The sequence below is a fragment of the Haliaeetus albicilla genome, chromosome 24, assembly GCF_947461875.1.
Source record: "Haliaeetus albicilla chromosome 24, bHalAlb1.1, whole genome shotgun sequence".
Lineage (NCBI taxonomy): Eukaryota > Metazoa > Chordata > Aves > Accipitriformes > Accipitridae > Haliaeetus > Haliaeetus albicilla.
The window spans coordinates 17,683,694-17,705,559 of NC_091506.1; the positions used below are offsets into that span (position 1 = coordinate 17,683,694).

At 43.9% G+C, this 21,866-nt stretch overlaps 1 long non-coding RNA gene across 2 annotated transcripts in view; it reads left to right on the forward strand.

Annotated features, from left to right (window-relative positions):
* Window positions 1-21,866, forward strand: part of LOC138690810 (uncharacterized) — an 89,560-nt gene that overhangs the window by 21,055 nt on the left and 46,639 nt on the right. The gene's annotated exons all lie outside the window — the stretch shown is intronic.

Below are 21,866 nucleotides of genomic sequence, written 5' to 3' on the forward strand. Positions count from 1 at the left end.
GAATTTGGACTTGAGTTCAGCTTTCTGGTCATCTTTGTGGTTTCAGGCCTCATTCTGTTGGCTGCTGGAGCTCTTGGTTTTTAGCTATTTTCCCTGTTCTCCAGACTTTTCACGTGCTGCCTGTTTCAGGGGTCTGGCAAATCATAGATCAGCACTTTTCTACCCTCAGAATGTCTTTTGTAAAAATAATAGTTTGAATAAATTAATAGAAACTGTCTTTCCTTTGCATTCTGGTGTTTGAGACTTTAGGATCCATTTTTTAAGTGATAATCTGTGTAGCAGTGGTGGCTGCTATTTTTACCTAACAACATGGCTCCATTAGCTATGGCTCCAAGAAAAGAGTTCATACTGCAAGGGTCCTGGTGAAAGACTGAGAATCAGAAATTCTCCCATTCAAAAAAGTTTGCATGGAAAAGTGACCATGTCATGTTATAGTAAGACTATATGTTTGTATTTAGGCTGACAAATGTTCCTTCACATTGCTAGCAAACTTGGAGCAAGTGTCTGAAATGCCTCTTCAGAGTCTAGAGCTTAGTGGAATCCAGCGGTATGGGAAGTCATTGAGGTGATTTCTGGATCCAAGCAACTCTATTGATACAAATAACATGCAAGTTCAGATAAGGGTAATCAAATCATATGCCTTAGGTTGTAAGATGATATCTACAGGGGTTGGGAAAGCGTGCTCCCCAGTGCTCACCACTGGTGTTGGCGGGTGGCCAGGCTTCGCCATTGATTCGCCTGCCAAACTATTAGGGAAGAAAAGTTCTGTTCAGCATTAATAATAATAATAATAATTAAATCCATTGCTCAGCTGTTTTCTTTTGCTTTCTTAAAAACATTGTGTCTTGGAGGTGGCTGAGAGCAGCAGATTATAGAATGCAATCTATTCTTCTGAGCTTTCTACTCTTAGTCCTTCAGCGTTTTTTTGAAGTCTCTTAAAACGGGATAGGCGTCGCAAAAGTGCAATTTCTATGGGCACACAAGCCTTTTCAATCTTTGAGTCAGGCTTGTGGTTTTACGGGCGAGGATTTTTCCTGCCAGAGTGCTCCGGCCGGTGTGGTATTTGACTAACAATGACGATATATTAATACCATGCCCTGGAGAAATGACTGCTGAAACAAACTGTCAGGCTAGTGTAAGACTTCCTGTCATCTGAGGGGATCTGGGCAAAATCTACAGCCACCGAACAGATTTATATGCAGTGCTGTTGCAGCTGCAGTAAATCTAATGTCAGCTGTAACATGCCAAAGGCAAAGCTTTTCAGGCATGTTGCAAGAATGGCTTTCAGTGTGGGAGGGCAGCCTTCTCTGATCCCAGGAAAACATTAGGAACTGTAGGAATACTCAGAAATTAAAAAGAATTTGGTGGGGGCAAGTAGCACCAAAATACTTGATTGGGCTGGGATGCAGGAGAGAGATGGGTTTGTTACCAGATTTGCTGCTGGTTTCCTTGGTGTTCTTGTTGGGATAGTTTTTGTTGGTTTGGTCCCGTCCCCCCCGCCCCCGAATGCGTTGTGTAGTAAGTATGCTTTCTGAATATTGCGATTAGGTTTTTGAACAGGGGTAAAGGATCGAATACTGCTTCAGTTTCAGAATGTAAGTAAAAAATGGCCATTCCTCCATGTTCCATGTCTAAAAGCTTGCTTACGACATAGTTAGCTAGAATATGTTGCAGTGCTGTAGGCCTCTGCACCTTGGACTTCCAGGTGTATTTTATTTGGTACCTCGAATATGCAGATCCCACTCCCCTCCAGCACAGGCTGTTAGAAGCAATTTTGTTTTGAGACCCACATCTCCTTTCATGCAGGAAAGCTACAAGTGCTGTGAGATTTGAGACTCTCGGCTTCATGACTTTTTTATTGCTGGCTTCATGATTCACTGGTTCTGATCAAACCAATTTCCAGCAATAAACAGCAGGAAGAAAAATAAAAAAAATGTGTGTCATGTTGATAATATGATAAGTGAAGGGACCAATGACCCTCATCTGAGAGGAGGGTGAGCCAATCCTGTTGCAAAAGAGATGGCTCATCCTGTTACGTAGCATCACACTGCCAGGAACTCGGGGCAGAAGAGACATGAGAGAAAGCATAGAGGGAAGGCAAAAATATGAGTGACTGTAGGCTCTGATTCAGGCAAGCATGTGTAGCACTCCACTGCAGGCCACCTGACACAGGCACATCTGAAAGCAGGAGGATGGACACGGCCCACACGCAACCTAGTACATGTGGGCAGCGGATCTGAGCATGTGTGCCTGCCACAGCTGTGGCTCTAGCCTGGGCTCTTTGGTTTTCATCAGTGGCCTGGGCTACTAAACACACCCACAACCAGCTATCTGGCTCCCTAATAAGAAAGGGCAGTAGATTAGCACTGAGGCTGGGTGTGATGATAGGGCTAGTTTTGCACATCTTCAGCCCTTCCGTAGGAGAGAAGATTTTGGTCTGTACTCAAGTAAAAGGTGTTTTGGGTTGTAGCCTGTGAGGTGCCTGCCACTTCCTCAGTGCCTCTACCTTGCAATTTTGGGGCCAAGGTAGCTGTGCAGCAGCAGTGCAGCTGTCGCGTGCTCATTTGCCTAATGAGCCTAAGCCTTCAGAAAGCAGCCAGTGAAAGTAAATGTGAAACTGAACTTTGACTTCATGGGTTCAGCAGAATAGGGCTGAGCTGTAGATGTGAAAGAGCAGCACAATGAGCTTGGTAAAGCAGTACAGCTGCCTGGATTTATGGTGTTGGGTGGATGTTCATGTTGTTGTTAGAGGCTCTATCTCCAGTTGGGTTGTTCTTGCCCTCTGTTTTTCTTTATGGTGCCTTTTTTGTCTCCCTGCTGGAAGATGTCCTCAGCTGAAAAGATGAAATGGCCAGTCTGGATGGTGCCTTCACCTCCAAGTGGCTCACGTAAGCTGGTTTCCCCAGGTAAAGCCTTTGCCGACAGTTCATAGGTCCAGGGCAGCTCTTGGAGCTGTGCCCTGCTCCCTTTTACACTCAGGGTTCCACGTAGTCACTTGCTTTTCTCGTCCCTCTGCATGACATGCTATCACCAGACATCTTATCAACATTAGCACTGCCTTGAAGAGAGCTAATTTATGTGATAAGGCCTTATGGCTCATTTCTCAATCTGTACCAGCACTTCTTGCTCAAAAATAAGATTACGGTGATCAAAAACCTGCAGGACAGTCACCTTGGATAGTGTTGTACTCCTGAAGGTGGTGTACGTGACATAAATCTTTATCAGGATGTCATTTAACAGGGAAAGAAGCTATTGTACTTCTACCAGCATATACTGAGTATTTAACATTTTTATTATGTGGAGTTTATTATTTTAATGAATCACCGTGATTATACAGCTGTACTGCTCAGCAATAAAGAGAGGGCATTGCCTGGTTAAGTCCGTTGGCCCTGGGTGAAGTCTCAGGGGTGGTTGAAACCAAGCTGCTAAAGCAACCCTGCTGTTGCTATCTACTATATAAGAGACTGAGCTCAATGGGAGAAGCTGGCAGGTTGTCCTGACAGTAGTGAGTCTCAGAACTTTAATTGTAGCTGGTTTATTTTTATGAACACGGCAAATCTCTCTAGTTCCCCCTTAAAAACAAGTGGTTTAATTAGGCAGTCTATTTATGGTGAGATGTGTATCTAAAGTGAAGGGCATTTCTTCATCATCTTCCACTTTGCTAATGAAAAGCACAGCTACAATAAATTGCCTGGCTTGGGAGAAGTGTTGTATCTCCGTAGATTTTTTTGGTTTGATATGGAGGATGCCCTTAAACCTGACTTAACTTGACCTTGTATTGTTAATTTTCCCACCTGCAAAATATCTTGGATAAGGCTGGCACAAACAAAAGGAGAGGAAAAAAATATAAAGTTAATTTCTCAGTTGTTGTGAAATGGCATAAACCTTAAAAATACAATACATCTAACATCTGTTTGGTTCATAGTAGCGAGCAATTTATTTGGGGGCATATTAACCTGGCACAGATACGTTTGTCAGCTGCTGTACTCTTTGCTGTGGATTTGGGGTTTTCGGCAGTGGAGCAAATGACCTGGCAAGGGGTAATGTTGGTATCGCTGGAGGTTCTCAAGGAACAGATTAGGCAGACAACTGTGTGGAAAGATGCAGCTGTAAATGATGTAGTCTGAGTTTAGAGCCCTTCCAGGAATCTGCCTCGCCATGTGCTGTTGACCAGGTCAGGGAAGGGCAAACAGTGACATGACTATTTGGAAAGTACCATCAGCTGGTTTTATATGTGGGGATACTGAAAGAAGATGGGAATGCTGACAGGCTGACTGCATCCATGATGGCACATTGTGGAGCTTGCTTCTCCTTACCCCTTCATCCATGTACGAAGCTTCTGAAGGAGCTTTCCACCTGCTGTTGGATGGTGTGAGCAATGCACCGTACTATTGCAGACTGTACTCTGGGTCTTGTTGCCTCTGCTTCCCTCTTGTTCCCTTCCTAAAAAGGGAAGCGTGGTTATACCAAGCCAGGTGAGATACCCACCTAGTCCTGTCTTGGCTCTTGACAGTGCCTAGAGTGTGTAAACCAAGCGTGCAGTTCCTTCTGGGATGTGCTTTCCTGCTCTCCAGTGGAGATGTGTCCTGTGCTTAATAGCTTCCAATGGGCTTTTCTGTGAATTTGTCAAATTGTTTTCTGAACCCTTGGTAAGCTCTTGATATCCTTGGCATCTGCTGGCAATTAGCAGTTTTATAGGTTGTGGTTGAAGCCATCTGTGATACTTTCTTGTCCTGGTGCTGGGTCCTGTTCTGAAAGCTTTAATCATCCTTGTGTTCTAGCAAAGCCTGTGCTTTTGAATCTCCTCATAAGCAGGTCTCTCTCCTTCTCCTTTTGTGTTAGAAAAAGGTGAAGTCCACAATGTCAGCTAAGAGAGTGTTGTGTTTGAAATCAGGGGTATGACTTAGCAGCACAGGAACATTCAGATAAGGTTTTTCCATGCACAAGTGTATTGCAGGGCTTTTGTAAGTCACTGCTGTATTTGACCAGCTCTGTTTACTTCAATATACAATTTCTCAGATGCAAAATAAATTTCAAAGGCCTCCTTATCTCATCAGTGACTGAAAGAGAGGCCTCTATGGGAAGGCTTTTGCACTGCAACAGATGTGGGGTGTAAGTAATGGCATCCCCATGACCACATCATGAGGGATGTGACAGTGTGGCTGTCACTGCTCTGCCCTGGCTTCCTGAAAAAACTGTTAAGGTGCCCTTTTGTGCTGGCTTCGGATTTTTCTTTCTTACTCCATGTTAAGGTATTACCCTGGGAACTTGCTCCTTCTCAGAAGCTCGGCAGAGATTGTGACCAGAACTGAGCCACCCTGGGCCATGCAGTCAGACAATAAGGCCCTTTCAACCTGAAATGGCAGCGTTGATTTTTAGCTGCCTGGGAGCCTTTGCCCTTGGCTCCATGACTGGGGTTACACAGGTCAGCTTGATGCCTGAGGTGGGGGTCTGCAAGCATGTTGTTTTCCCTCTCAGGAAAAGGGGATGCAATCATCTTTACCAGGCAAGGTGCAGAGAGGTGACCGTTGTATCTGTATGCAGCTATTATAGAATGTAACATGGTCTACTGTTATTATTATTAATAATTTCTAAATGAGAAAAATGGCAGATTGTTTTAAAGCCCTGGTTCAGAAATATGCGTAAAAATTACAGAAGTGTTTAAATTGTTTAGACTCCCAAGTTCTGTTTTCAAAAACTGCTTAGGGCTCCTGTATGCCTGATTACAGTTTGCCATTAGGGAACTAAATGCCTCAGGAAAACATATGTTTCTTGCTTCACCCTGCCACTTCTGGGGAATTGCACCCCAAATCTCCAGTGGAGGCAGATTGGAGTCTGTCCTGTGAAGGGAGGTAGAAAGAAACTGGGGTCCTCGAGCTTAGTCAGAGTCTGCCCAAGGCATCTCTTGTTTCCTGAGCAATGAATAGGTACCTAAACAGTGGCCCTTTAAAGGAACCCAGAAAGTCAGGACTCTTGCCTACGCAGTACTCACAAGGACAAAAGAACATTTCATAATTGTTTGTCCAGATAAACAAGTGTCAAGCCTGCACTATGAATTAGTTGTGGTGGCTTAAGTTAGCCTTTATTATCAGCAGAAGAACACTTGTTATTTGATCTCTCAGAAGAATGCCCAGGCTGCTCCTTTGCTCACTTGGTTAAGTAACACATGGGATAAGGTTTTTATTGTGTCAGGTATTATTTTATACCACCTAAAGGAACAGATCTTTTGCTTTAAAAAAAAAAAAAAAAAAAAAAATCAAGATAGCTTCCTAAATTCCAGTGGATGTCAGTCAGTTTAAACCAGCTTTGGTCCTGAAGATGGAAAATGACTGTAACTTCAGATAGGGTTACTTTTTCTGTAATCAAAGGTGATAAGTGATAAGATTTGAAGTTGAAAGTTGAATAAGGCAAGCTCATAGGTCAGAGATTGGTATAAGGAAAAGGAAAGAAGGCAGGTTAGCTATACTTTAAGATGCTGATTAAGTATGGAAAAGTCACAGCCCTCAGGAAAAAAAAAAAAAAAAAAATCAGTCTGTCTTTAGTAATACCACTCCAGAGTGTATCAAGGTACTGGTGCTGAATGGGTGGCTGCAAAAAAACCCAAACCAAAACTCAAGGTGCTGGCAACTTTCCTCTTAAGTGAAGAAATATCTGCTTGTTCACAGCTTGTGACGTAATCATTTGAAGGTGGTTTGTGAAAGGGTGAATGAGAAAAACAAGGACATTTGAGTAGGTTTTGCACCACGAGGATATGTATGCTATCACCTCTGCTAGAAAATCCTTGCAGTATATAACTTGAAGCGACTGCCTTAGCCCAGTGTCCTGGCTCAAACATGGATGCTGATAAAGATATTGGGTTTGGTCTGTTTTTTTTTTTTTAAGGAATGGAAAATAAAATTATGGTCTTCCTATAGGCCCCAGTCCTATAAAGGCAGCCTGTCATCTTTATTGTGCCAGTGGGGCTGCCTAGGTGAGTAAATTCTTGCTGGGTAGTTTATTGATGTTGATGCAAACAGTTGTGTTAACTTCAGAAGGCTTAAGATCAAGCTCCAGATTGAAAGAAAAGGTCCATAATCCTTACAGGTATGATTCATACTTCTGCAAAAGGTCAGTTTTAACTTGCCTATTGAAAAAAATCTCAAAGTCCAGAAGCATAGTCAGTCTAAATGTATTCTGCCTGCCAGCTGGAGATAATTTCTTGTTGGCCCATATAACACTACTGGCTCTCTGATACAGCTGGTGAGTGGCCAGTTAGGTAGACCAGTGTGGGTCCTGCTCTGCATAACAACCCCAAATTGTCATGTAGCACTTTCTATTCATAGATCTTCAAGCACTTTGCAGAAATACATTTCACTGTGTTTTACAGAAGGCAGAAAAGGCATACAAACTGCAGTTACTCATCTGAAGTTTGCCAGTGGCAAGCTGTGGACTAGAAAAGTTCTCGCTAGTTCTAGTCTAATACTTCTCAATAGATCACACTATTACTCCCAATATGGTAATTTATCAACAATTATTTAGAGTGCGTAGAATAGGGAAAATTCCTAGGCCAATCTAATGAAGATCCCTGCTGAAAGCTAAATGAGTGCAGGCGAGGAGGAATTCTTAATGTATGGCATTGGAAATCAGCATAATGGATATTTGAGTGAATGCCTAGACTCTGATTCAATCCTGCAGCTGGTAAATGCGTGCTGTATATTATGGGAATGAGGCCCCTTTTGCCCTGGTAAGAAAACCATGTTAAGAGGAGCAAGTGACTGCTAGACTTGTCTTGCAGTTTGTGACTTTTGGTGTGAAGTAAACTTTACTTCCTTTACCTTTCATGGAAAGTGTAGGGAGAGAGACTCTCCTGAGACTTCCCCCTGCCTTGAGTGTATTAGTCCTGGGACTGCCAGGAATCCAGAGCTGTGCAGCAGACTGAACCCGCTGAGGATTGCGTCCCACTGTGCAGTGCCCAAGCCATTGCCTTGATGGGAAGCCATGCAGTGGGAAAGTGTGAAACGCTGCTGATCTTTCTGCTGAGAGACAAGGCAGATCTGGCACTTCTGTGCTCCTTGGAGGACATCCTAAATTTTGTAGCAAAGGAGAAAACAAGACCGAACAGCACAAAACACAGGGTGCAAAAGGTTTCCTGTTCAGCCTTGTGGATTGTCCTAGGTTTTGGTACAGAGAGGTGAAAGAGGGCAGGGTGCTGGTGCAGGAAACTCAGATCTTGATTTGGTTTAATTTTCCTTCTTTAAGGCAAAGGACAAATGTTGGAAGGTCAGGAGAAATGAGAAGTCACTTATTAGCAGGCATATTATTGCAAGCTTCTGAGTGACAGTAACACTTTCAGACAGAAGCGTTTACCTATATGTAAGAAACAGCCTTCATTGTAAAAGTTTACCTACGAAAGATGGGGCACAAAAGGAAAACCATCAATTTCATTTTACAGATGCAGAGTTGAGCACAGAGGGATAACTGGCCTGCTTCAAACCACACAGGTGATATGTTAGAGGAGACCTGGCCCTGCTCCAGTGCCACTGCTTGCAGACTCGGTCCGGCTTTCAATCTCTTCCCCGCTCCTGCCCTTTCTCCTCCCCCATTGCAGCACTGTAGTAACATGCTCTTGGAGCTGGTCCATCGGCTAGGGAGAGGCTCACAGCTTGCTGTACCAGGGCCTCTGCCAAGTGGCTCCATTAAGAATTGCTTTCATGATTACAGCGCTTATGCAAGGAGGGAGCAGGCTTTTGGGAGGATGTTTATATTGCACAGATCCTTTATCTGGCTTGGCTATCTCCTCATTACCTGCATCGAAGAATTACCTTCCTTAGTGGCCAATAAAACTAAATTGCTAAATCCAGCTTTGTGTAACCCTATTTACCTTTTGTACCAGATTAACCTTTATCATATTTGCAAGTGTGTTGGGAAAGTAACATAAACAGAGAGGTAGGTGGTGGAGGCAAAGGCTAGCCTGAGAGAGCCAGCAGTGCCCTGTTTGCCAAGGGCCCACAGATAAGAGGAGACCTGTGCCAGGCAGGGAGTTGCAGAGAAGCTGTTGCTGAGCTTTTGCTGATCAACATGATAGTGGTAGGAGTCTTCCACGCCTTCACTGGATTAAGAGAAATGGCTGGGGTTTAAGGTAAACAGCGAGGAGCCCAAACATTGTAGAAATTATTGGTGGGGAAATGAGTCCTTAGGGCTGGCTTCGGCAGGCAGCTGCCCCGGGTGACTTGGCAGTTGGGCTGGTGCCAGCCTAATGCTAGCACACTCTTCCCAAAACATGCTCAAAGCACTGTCACCATGCTGCTGTGCTCAACTACATCTGGGGAAATATCCCAGGGAGTTTTGTGCTGAGGTGCTTGGAGAATCTTTTCTGTGAGCTACGTATGAAAGTACTTCAGGTGGCAGGGATGTTGGCTGTCTGCTGGGGGAGACATGGCAGGGACCCAGGGGACTAGCTCTGGTGGAATGACGTTGTGGCCTGTGTTTTTGCTGGTGTGTCCCTACTACTAGGGACGGGAGGGTTTCCAAAAGTTCAGATGAGAGGAGCTTCCCATTTTTCTGAGAGCCTGCTCCATGGGGCTCACTTGGAGCAGGTCTGGTCTCTTGGTCAACTTGGTCACATTGTGCAATGGGAGCTGGACTGGTCCCTTTCATCTCTTCGGGAGGAAAAAAAATATATTTTTGCCTTAAGAATATTTATCAGTGAATGAAACAAGTACTGCCTGGACAAATGATCCCCTTCCCCCCACTGCAGAATGTGTTCCTATGCCTTTTGCTTGCTAATGTATTTAAAACAAATGTGTGTCTGCGAAACTCCATGACAATTACAGCCCTGGCAAAACTTTCTCGGATAGATTAGTCTTACAAATAGCTCTCACATGCAGTTTGAAGTTTAGATCATGTTGAGATCTTGCTGCTTAAAGTTCAGATGTGTTTCCTAAAAAGTGTGGCTGTATAGTTTTTAGACTAAGCAGCTGAGAAATGCATGGATTGATAGCTGTGTGGATACCTGTTCAAATTTTTTCCCTAGTGTTTTGTCCTTTCTAAGAGTCAGAAAAAGAACTGAAGGAAAACTTGCATAGATTTGTTCACCAATACTTAATTTTATACCAGGATTTCTGGACTTGAGGAATAGTCAGTGAATTTGAGAGCAATTTTTGCAGCATTTGGACAAGCACTTGCCATTGAGAGCTGTATTGTACCATCACTGAGTTCACGAGACTGAGTCCCATGAAAGGGAAACTGGAGCTCCCCTTGGTTGTCACTCCTGTTTAATTGAATGGGAATACTTGTCCCTTTAAACTCTGATCTCCTTAAGAGGCCGTGTTAAGCTGAATCCTGCAATTTCAATTGAGTGCCTTGCCTCATCCTTGGAAAAGGAGGTCTCAAACCCTTGTTGCCAGTTAGATCCAACAGGATGGGAGAGGCTTCCCTTGTTGCTGAAAGGAAGAACAAAGATGGCACAAAGCACTGCTTGCCTGTAGGGCAAGGTTTCAGGGTCCTGCTGCCCTGAAGCAGGGACCAAAGGGAGGAGATTGCAAGACAAATCTTGGGAGCACCAGTGTTGCCAGTGAGAGGTGCGTCAGAAAGCTCATCTCCCATCCTTGACCTGGAAAACCCAGATTTGCTCTGGGGATGGGGAATCTGAGCAAGCTTCGAGGCAAGGTGCCTTTAATGAAATACCATGGTTAAGTGTTTGCTTTCAGGAGAAGGGACTAAAGGATAGAGAATCAGCAATCTTGGACCTGGGACTAGACAAGCCGGTGGGCTCAGACTTCTCAGGGCTCCCATAGCAACATTTCTGATCAGGCTTAGGTTGCAGCAAAGAGTAACCTAAGCCGTTTGAAGAGCTTTTCTTATTTGGCTAGAGGTGGGGAAAAAAGGTGCTACACTTTAGTTCAGCTGTCTAAATAGCTTGCTGTATGGTAATCTTTGGGAAAGTGTCTTCAGTGAGGGGATTTGGAGATGCTGTCCCTTTGGGAATCTGTTTCGGTCTACATCTGATCATGGACCCTTCAGCTTCACGATGTCCTGAGAGTGTGTGGTGATAAATGGAGCAGCAGGATACAATTGAGTGCTGGCAGGGGATGATTTGGTGTAAACCAGTTTGTAGTGGAAAATATTTAAGTGGAAATTTTAGTCTTCAACTATTGCATGTGTTTCAGATTGCTTGAATGGACCTCGGGGATAAATGTTGTAGTGGCTCAGGACCTGGAGTCAAGTGTTACTTCTAGGCCACTGGTTTGCACCTGAGCTAGATTTATACTAAGGGAAGTCCCAAGCAGCTGCATACAGCATCATCTCAATGCAGCATCATAGGCTTGTCTTGAATCTCTTCTTATAATTTATGTTCTAATATAGTCTTTTCTTACAATCACCTACCTTTGTCTATAAAATTTAATATAAATAATTTATATTTAATTTAATATAAACTCTTCCTTGTGTCCTGCTCCTGTCTGCTAACAGGATAGTGGTAATATTTAACCACTTGAATCTGTTTTCTTACCTGAGATGTAAGTCGTGTTGCTGCTTGCATCACTACTGAATTTATCCTGAAGATGTACCTGGAAGCTGAACGCAGGCCATATCTGACCCAGCCTTCATCAAATTAATAGTAAACTTGTGTTGACAAACATCCATGTAATTTCAAAATGTGTTTTCCTTTTAACTTGTTTAAAGTATTAACTAGTAAGCTGACATAAACCAAAAGACATGAGAGAAGTGAGCACGTAAGCTTGTGAGCTTATTTTCTTTTGTGTTTCTGCTGATTGTAGAAGAGACTTGGAATTGGGCCCCGATAATAGCAAATTAAATACATCGAAACCAATGCCTTCTCCCTTTTTCAGTTTCAGCTCTGGTCTTGTTCTTAGAGCCATGTTATGTGATTCCATCTGGGATAAATACTGTGCTCACTGAAACAATGACCAAACTCCCTGCATCCAGTGTGGATGCATCCAGAGTGGAACTGAGCTTCACCCAGTTCCAAGCCTGGGATGCAGTTTGGACGTGGAAGAGGTGAACCAATGGGAATGTGGTACCCAAGGATACCCTACACTTGAATGAATAATTTGAACTCCTCATCCTCAGGTATTGTTAACAGTAGGAGTGTGGCTTGTATGCAGCTCCTATTTGGACACAGCCCTGTGTCAGGTGTAACACAACTGATGTGATCAGGAGGAAGGAGGTGGAGCAACAGAGCCCATGCTTCACCAGTGCATCTGCATCTTGGCTACTTAGCTGTGTGCTTGCCTTGCTGTATTTATTGCTGATGGCTCTTTAGAAAGAAGCAATTGCTTTGTTCTGTTTCTGGGACACCTGAAATGTTGAGGAGATGAAGCTAGTGGGCATGGTGGTCTTGCAAAGGAAGAGTTGGGTCTCGGAGCTTCCCTGAGGAGCATTACCCCTTCCTTTGTGCTCAGGTTGAAACAGGCACATGCTTTAATCTATTTGCTGAACAAAAGCGTCCAGCTCCTTGGCATGTTAGTAGATTCTAACAGACCTAGTCACAAGTGACATAGTTTACATGGGATTTTGTCAGAAGCAGGTTTGCATTTTTTATTTTTTTTTAAATAATTTAAGAGAGTTGCATCACAGAAAATGCAAACTCAGTGGAAATTTTAGTGTCCTGGACTTTGCAACTTTTCCAGAGCAAGCAGCAGCCAAGCAGATAATCCCATCTTCTCATATCTGTGACTTTGTCCTCCCTGTCCTAACATGAATTGGATTGTGATGCCTCTGTATGTACTGGCTCCTTGATGCTGGTGGGGACAAAGACATTGGGAAGGTATCAAAGAGCAGAAGAATACCAATAGAGACCTGCAGCTGTTGATTAACCAGTCTCACTTGCAAAGAAGGCTCACAGCAATAGGGAATGGTTAATAGCTCCAGAGACTGGATATTGGCAGGACTAGGCTTGGCTTTTGGTTTGTTTGAGTGGTGAAACGGTGAAATCATGTATAAGTGTCAAGGCTCAGTTCTGAACCTGGGGAGGCAGAGGTACAGTCAAGTATCGGCCTCAGCCTTTTTCCATGAAGTTATGAAAATCTTTGCTAGCAGAAATCAAATGTGAAATGGAGCATTTCCAATTGTTGGGTGAGAGAAAGGTCCTGAAGCAAAACTTTTGCTTGCTAAAGTGAAAAATTTGCCTGTCCCCGCTACAACTACCATCTTGTTTCCAGGCCCATAAGGTGCATGTTCTAGGAATAGAATAAAATGCAAGCTGGCCACAAATGTTTCCATGAAAGTGTTTTTATTAGAAAATTTTGTTGAAATTGAGACCTTTGTGGGAAAGGATCATATTTAATGAACTTCCCGTTCTGAAAGTACTTATGAAAACAACTTTAAAGTTGTGGATATATGATTCCCTTTTTTATGAAGAGGGGCTTTTATTTTTTTTCCCCTCTCCCCTCCTCCCATTTTGCCACAAAAATCTGTTTGAAACTTAATTTTATTTGTAGTTTTAACAACCTCCTGGAAAAAATGGCAATTAAATAAGAGTAAAAGGTCAGGCCTTTGTGGGCCTGTCTCCTTCTAGCTCCTTTCAGTGCTCCACTGCAGCGTACTGAGCCATCGCTGGGGTCTGTCCCCTGCAGCTGGTGGCATGTTGGTCAGAGCAGGGAGGGGAATACAGGCAGGACTCTGAACACATAGTCCCGTGTCACCTTCTCCATCCTGCCCTTGAGGGAGGTAAAGGAGACATGGCTGCCTTAAGTTTTGTAGGGGATGAACAGGAGCTGGAAGGACACGTGGCCCTTGGGATGAGTATTGTGAACGGTTGTGTTGCATGGGTGTGCATTTCCACCTGTCTTGGGTGCTGGAGACCACTTCCAAGACTGTGCAGAGCACCAGCAAGCTACAGGAGTCGTCTGTTTTGTTACATGATTTAACCCTCTACCATGCTTCTCAAATGGCCTTTTCAACACTTGATAGTTGTCATTGTTTAAATTTTTCCTGTCTTCCTAGGGTTTACTACAGCTGTCCCAAAATGTAACAACTCACAGACTACAACGCCTCATCCTTTTTCTTTTTTTCCTCTGCCCTCTAAGGGCTGTCATGGAAGTGCCCCCCTCTCCTCCCCTGCCTTCTGCTTGCCTTACATGTAACACTGTGCTCCTACCAGCCTATTACATGCATGCCAAGGAATCGCTTGGTATGGCTGCTGACCAGCAGAATGATGTTGTCCCTAGATTTTGCTGTGTTGGAGTTTTACATATAATACTATTTTTTGTTTTGTTATTTAGTTTTTGTACTTCTCAGCATGGGTGTACAGGGCAATCCAGCTTCCCAGCACTGCTATCCCAATGCTGTGTTGTGCTCTGTTGTACAGCGTAGACTTGCCCTGTGTTTCCTCCTCTCCCTATTCCTCTCATCTGCCTCATCCTCAGACATGCACATGGTTCAATCCACTCCTTGGAAATTGCACTGGAATAGAAGCTAGGAGGTACGTAGCTTCAGCTGGGAGAAGCATTTCTGTAACCATACTGCAAATCAGAATTGTGCTTTCTAGACAAGGTTCAGTTTGCCCTTTGAGGCTTGATCTAACAAAGCTGGTGCTCAACTTCCATCCTGCTTTTAGTGAGGTTGCTCATGCGTGTGAATTTAGGCACATGGTTAAATGGTGTTTGGTGTCCTATGGAGAAGCTGTATTTCAAGGTGAATGGTTCTCATGTTTTTTCTCCTCTATATCGAGTGTTCAGGACTGTAGTGTGAGTAACACAACAGACCTGACGTGCTGTGGTGTACTGAAAACATAATAGTGTTCATGGCTGTTGTCCTATTCTCTTCAGCATCAGGGAGCATGGCTAGATCAAAGCTGCTCTAAACTGTATGAATTCCAAGAAGTTGGTGATCATCTGTCCCTTTTCCTTAACTTTGGCCTGATAATCAGCCTGCTGAAGCCAGAGAAAAGACTCCTGTTGAATGTAATGGATCAATTGTGTAGGCTGGATTTGCACTAGCATGTTTCAACCTTGTTCTCTTCAATATTTGGAATAAGCTTTTTTTGTCACGTTCCCAGGATATGAGGGCTTGAGAAAATTCAGAGCAGTGCAGGCGGTACGTATGTGAGTCACTCAGTGTGTGAAGCCTTTGCCCAGTCATCCCTGGATTTTCCACACAATTTTGAGCAGGCAGGTTGTGTTATGGAACGGGAGCAGATGAGTAAGTTGCTTACGGAGGCTACTGTGCCCGTCTGCCGTAGACACGTGTCTCCCATTGCTCCATGATGACTGATCTGTTCACATGGGGTCTGCAAACCTGGCCAGACCTCTTTGGCCTGTGACCCGCTCTGAGTGGGTGTTTGGGGCAGATGAATCTAAATGATGGGAAAGGGCTCTTCCTTGCTGCTTTCCTGATTAAAAAACATACTGACAGGCCGTAACATACAGACAGCTGGGGAGTTATGGCAAAATTCAAGTAGACTCTTGCCTTGTTCTTGCTTATGCCCATTGTCTGCTTCCTCCACCCACTGGCTCAGTGGTTTCAGATGCATCCTGAGAGACATGATGTTTCTGGTCTGAGACTGCCACAAGTCTAAAGGTTTCCCCATCTGTCCAGGCCTGACTTCCCACTGGCACTACTGTCTCACTGCCAGCCTGCCAGTAATGCATGGCTTAAATGACATTGCCACTGCCAGAACTGCTGCTGCCATTGTACAGGAGCTCCCCTGGAGCTCGTTGCAAAAGATTGTGAGGAATGAATAATTTGGGATTTTATCCCTGCTCGTGCTTAGCTGGTATCTGTATTCAACCCACATGCCTGTGAAGTTAATGGGCAAAACTCTTGCTGTTGTCCAGGGCACCAGGACTGATGAGAGAAAAAGTTGCGAATGTATCTTGTCCAGTCTCTGCTGTTACCTCTGATAAGGGCTTCCCAGATGGCCCATCGTGAGTGCAGGCATCAATAGAGAGATTAGGAAGAACTGGTGATACCACGTGTATGTGGCTTGTTGTTAAAGGACCAACAGGCAAATAAAAGGGGCTCTGTCAACAGTGTAACACAGCAGGATGTGGAAAACAGTTTGTATAATCTCTTTTTGAGTAGCTGAGAACAGTATGGGATGCTCTGAACTTCCTACGTTATGTTTATAATTTTTCTCCACTTTTCCTTGCATATTCTCCAAGCTGTTAGTATCTTGACTGTAACTGGTCTACAGCAGGGAAATGGAATTTGTCCTGAACTTTCATTTCCCTTTCATGACAGTCTACCAATCTTTCCTCTTCTGTCATGCAGAGATAAATACTGGTTTCAGAATTAAAGACCATGTCAGGACTAGAATCTCTAGCTTGTCTTAATGATTTCATATGGTTTCATATGACAAAATTAATAAACATCTCTCATTTCAATGCATACTCTGTAGCATGTGTAGGAAACAAAGCCATTCTGATAATCACAGCTGTGCTGTGCTCCCCTTGGCTTGGGGAGTGTGTTGCTGAGCTCTGTACAGTACTGGCCAGAAACATCCTGCCTTCTCCTAACAAAGTACCCTGCTGTAGAACAGACAGAGACCTGACTGGTTCAGGAAAGTCTGTTTAACTCCATCTCCTAAATCACTGTTCTGTGATTAAAAACTTTCACACTTTATCCATTTAAAATAGCCACAAAAGTTTTGGCAGATTGAACTTGACTTAGTAAGAGAGAGAGCGCTTCTCGCTAGAGATACATCGGAGCCTTTAGTACTTCCCCAGGTTTCTTCCTCCTCCCCTCAATTTTGCTAGCAACTACTTCTACCTAATATTTTATAAAGACAATACTTTGTGGCAGCTTTAGAACACCTATGTTAAGTAGGAGTTCCCTGCAGTCAAATCAGCCCATTGCTATCTCTGCCCTGTTTCACTGTCCCTCTCTGAGGAGGAAAGGAGCATAAGCCTCTTCTTGGCAGGTTCCCGTCACCTGATCTTTGGCATTAAACTGAATTGGAGGCATGTTTTCCCTTTGCCCACAATGCCTGCCTTCTGCAGTCAGCTTTGGCTCTTAGGGAGCTGAATCCCACCCCTTGAAGTTCTTCTGCCTTTTCATTGACTAGAGAGAGCATAGGGAGACAGAGGTCCTGCATGAGGAGGAAAAGATGAGGCCATTGACTAGCTGACATGGACTGAACTTGTCCTCTTATTTGTGGGCGACAGCTGGAGCCGCTGTTTGATCCTAAAAGAAAACAGTTCCTCGCTCAGACCATGCAGTCTGGGAAGATGCTTGGATGATTTCTCTTGCTTCTCCCTGGCAGTTCCCAGGCAGTGTACTGCCCCTTGCACTACAGGCAGAGAGGGAGGGAGGAAGAGGAGGCTGAAATAAAGGGTGAGGTTACATTATGCAGAGGACTGCACTGAACTTGTGCTCAAAAGCTGTGCAACAGGCTGTCCTGGGAACACCACCCTCATCCTGGTCATGGATGCTGCTTTTCCTAACCTCTAACTGATCTCCCTCCACCGTCCTGGTCTGCACGGACTCCTTGTCTGCCTTCCCATTCCACAGCTGGGATGTGACTTTCTCTTCTAGTCTTACCTGGCCTGGGCTAAACCAGTTTTCCTTGTCAAGCATGTGCCCTGCTTCCCCATGACAAGAAGTCTGCCTCGCTTCTAGTGAATTATATTTGACTTCAGTAGTTTGTATCATGTGCTCTGCTTCCTACTGCGTTGCTGTAACAGCTTATTCCATCAATATATTTTATCAAAAAAAAAAAAGGTGCCGAGGGACAGTAAGCATTTAAATTTAAAGTAGTCCATGGCCAATGAGCCATCTCCAAGAGACACCCCATGAGGCCTGTGACTCCTGTCTTCTGTCAGAGGAGTTCCTGTTCCACCTATGTTCTTTCACCCCCCAAAATCCCCTTCAGAGGAAGAGGAATGGTAGTTAGAGGCAGCCTGAAACAGAATTAGCAGGGTTGGAGAGGGAAACTGTTTGACTGTCTTGTCCTGTTTGATATGTTGCCATAAAGTTATTTATGCTTCCTGCTGTTTATCTTAGGACTAAATGAGATAATTAAGTGTATACAGAGATAGAACTCCATTCATCTGAGGTCCTCAGTATCTTGGAAATGGTGTTGTGGCTGCTTTGCAGACAAGCCACTCTCTATCCCTTGCTTTCTTTAAGTGTTTTGCTTCTGCCACAGATCATATGGAAAGCTCTACCTGACCTTAGCTGGGGACAGGAGCAAAGTATGTTGCCCAAGGCCCCAGGGTGAATCCATAACATGAGGAGAGCCCTTGGCTGTGAATCCCTGCTCCTCAGCCCTCCCCCTCTCATTCCTGACCCTGGTGTTTCATACCCTTTTCACACACAGTCTGTTATCTTCTGTTTCTTCTGCCTGTTTTTCAGAGTAAGTGACAGGAGATGTACTGCATGAGGTAATTAACTCATCTGTGAAAAAAGCTCTGCAAATGGTCTATTTGTGACAGTGTAGGAGAACTGAAAAGGTGTCATTATTTCTCTTCTCCTTTATAAGTCCTTGGTTTTCCATAGCAGGGGCTGGGACATGCTGTGGAGAAAACCATGAATAGGCTGTCACACTTTGCGACTATGTTCTCAAGAGTGAGGAAATCCCTGGGGGATAGTGCTGATACACTCTGGAAATACTATACCTGAGTGCATGAGGCACTGTGGTAAAGCCCCCAGGGCAGTATCCTGTCTTCCAAGCAGAGCAAACACTTGCTTTTTCCAGGCCCTATTTCTACTATTCTGTCCCTGTACCTTGAACAATCAATTTCGCTGTTAACTTTTGGCCAGGGCAGGCTCTTCTGTGTCAGAAATGTTCACCTCATAGAAATTAAACGCTCCTGGTGGGTTCCCAGCCCTCACAGTAGTCAAATTCAAGTCCTTGAGCTCCCCACAGCCTTTAAGGTGTTCAGTCATGGGGATGTTGCTGTTTAGTGGCAAAATTGGTGTAAGGTTTGTTCTATGATACCCTGCTATGATTGCAAGCATCCAGCCTCAGACAGTCAGACCTGCCTGTCCAAGCAAAGTCATCTCCTGAGTAGTGTACCTTGAGGAGGCCAGGGTAAAGTTATGATGCTCCCAGCCTAGCTGTTGCAGGGAGAGGAGAAAGCTAAGCTGTGTGTGCATTTTTGGAGAAGAGTAGTGTCTGCCCCACGAGACAGTGTTATCCTTCGGAGGTTTGTCTCAAAGTTCTGCATTTTTAGTACTTTTTTTTTTTTGTAGTATCCATTGAAGAAAGGTCTTCTTGCAAAAAGCCTGTCCTGGCGGAGGATGCCTTTGGGAGGACAGCAACTCCTTTTCCAGTTGGAAGAAGCTGCAAAGCTGCCACAGTCTAGCTTTTTCTCTAGTGCAAAATAATTCTTTCTGAGCCATAGCTGTAGAAACTTGCTGTGCTGACTGATGTGGATGCTTGAAAGCACACACAGACACCAGGAACCTGCAGTTGTGAGAAATATATATATGTCTATATATGTAAGTAGCTTAAACACTAATTCAGTCTTTCTGGCACTGCTAGGGAAGGGAGAAAATTTTACAAATTGCAAGAGACTGTTAAGGCAAGTATGTGTTCTTCTGAAGTCTCCCATACCAGGCACAGTGCTCCTTCCTGCACAGATGCCAGAGCTGGTCGGGAGAGGAATGCAATGACAGTGCTCCCTGCTCTATAGCTGTGGTGGTTATTATCTTGAAAACCTGCTTACTGGTCTACAGAAGCAAACCCCTAAGTCCTTGACTCCTGAAATTCTTCATAAAAAACCCACTTCTGCCAAAAAAAGAGTTGAGTTTGATCTGCAGTCTGAAATATTTGTCTAGAACATCAAAGTGAGCTTGGAGAGGAAGGGTTACTTGGTAGAATTGATGTTGCAATTTACCTGACTCTTTTCCAACTCTAGATATTTCTGACATGGATGTTGTAATCTAATTTCTAAATACCCATATTTCCCAAATATTTGGCATTTGGCTTTGTTTTTCATTGGATCCTTCTGAAAAGTCAGTACTTACCTAGGCAGTTTGGTATAAACAGTCACTGAATTATGATAGTGCTCTTCTATACACATTTATATGTGCTTATAGGAAGTAGGGTCATGATTTAAAGGCTGTTTTGATCAGTATCAGTGTGCAGGAAGTTTAGGTAAATGCCTTTTTGATGGTTACTACAGTATAACTAAGCTGTTAACAATAGCACTCTTCCAAATCATTAAAAATCTGCTTATAACTTCAAAAACAATAATGACATCTTTGTTCTGTTGGTGCCCATTGCCTTGAACTGCTGCAGTTTAAGGGCCCAATCCAGCCACTGCTGAAGTTGAAAGAGATTGTTTGGTTGGACTTGACTGGTTATTATAGAATCAAAGTTCTTTGGACACGGTGGCTGTAGTATTTCTCCCTTGAACAGAATTTTTTAAAGGCTGAAGATATGGGTGAACGCTATTACTTACAGGAAGACTTCAAGGTCTTCCCCCTTCTCCCCCCACTCCTCCATCCCTGACTGTAAGAGAGAACAGCACCTTTTCTGTACACCATGCAGGTGGTTCTTTTAAAATCAGTTACAGTCCTATAGCCAAGCTACTGAGACTGAAAGTTATGTGCCTGTTAGAATATTTCATGAAGAGAAGCTGGTCAGCGTGACCGTGAGCCTAACTTGGGTTTGGAGGCATTAGGGTATGTGGTCGGTGACAGTGGGGAGTCACAGGTCAGGGAAGGGACTAATGAGTTTGAGTGAATCCATTTTTCTAGTGTCCAGGAGGATACTAATCTTGAGGGCGTGGAACAACCTAACATCAGAAAAAGAGGTCCCTTGTGATATCTCAGATCAAATACCCAGAATAAATGCATTTCAGGTCCAAGGCTTATGTTGTGCCTGTGCACAGGAGATGACCTTTTCTATCCCACAGCCACTTTGTGGAGACTCAGTCCCACTTCATGAGGAAAAAAAAAATCTTTTTTTTTGTAAGCTTGCCCTACATGCTGTTATCAGATGTATGGGCACGCAAATGAAGCACTCGTCTATTTACATGGCTTGTAGTCGGTAAGCAAAGTAGTGTGAGTCTTCTACTATGTTGCTTTGGAACGGGCTACAACAGAGAAAGCAAGACTGGGAGAGTTGGCATGTTGGGTAAAGCCTGCTAAGAAGCCAATATGTTTGTGACTATGCACAGATAAGATCTTGCACTTAAATAGCAGTTCATATTCAAAGTGGTCACTGAAGAAATGATATGCATGGAAGCTTTATCTCTCTGTTGAAATGGTGTTCTCTAAGGCACTGATGATAAACCATTCAGAACGACATCACCTGGTTTATCAGGACAGGAAGTGAAGAATGCTTGCTTCTTCCTTAAACTTCCAAAGTAAGCAAGCTCTGCAAGAATAAATGGTAGCTATTTCCCTATCATCAAATCACTGGGAATAGGCCTTATAGCTGCTCTTGGGGAAAAGTTTTTGGTGATGACTCTAGTTTGTGCTGTATGTGTTAAATTACATCCAAGACCTAGTCCCTAAAATAGCACAGAGCTCTAACGCTGTGCTTGCATGCTGCCTCACTGTTGAGTCAGACACCACTTCCTGAAGAGTTCTCCTGCGGGATCTCTGCTCAGCGCTGCCCACACCTAGTCCTGTTGTGCTCTGAGAAGGGCAAGTCATAGCCTGGGGTCAGATGGTTGCAAGCTGTGCTTATGGTCTTTGTTTCCAAGACTACCAAGATGATGCTTTCCCATCCCAAACCAGCCAAATGACTCTCTCTTCATCTCCTTTGTGTGCTTATGCACAGCTATACTGGTCAGGACCTGCCTCTGAGTAATCATTCCCTTGCCTTCTCTGAAGGGTGTCGTCTTAAAAATGGCAATGACACATGGTTCTGATACAAACTTATGAAAAAATGTCCTTAAATAAACAGGGCAATTTAAAAAGTCTTATTCCTTAGAGCTGTAGTTTCCAAAATTTTTGATGGCATACCCCTT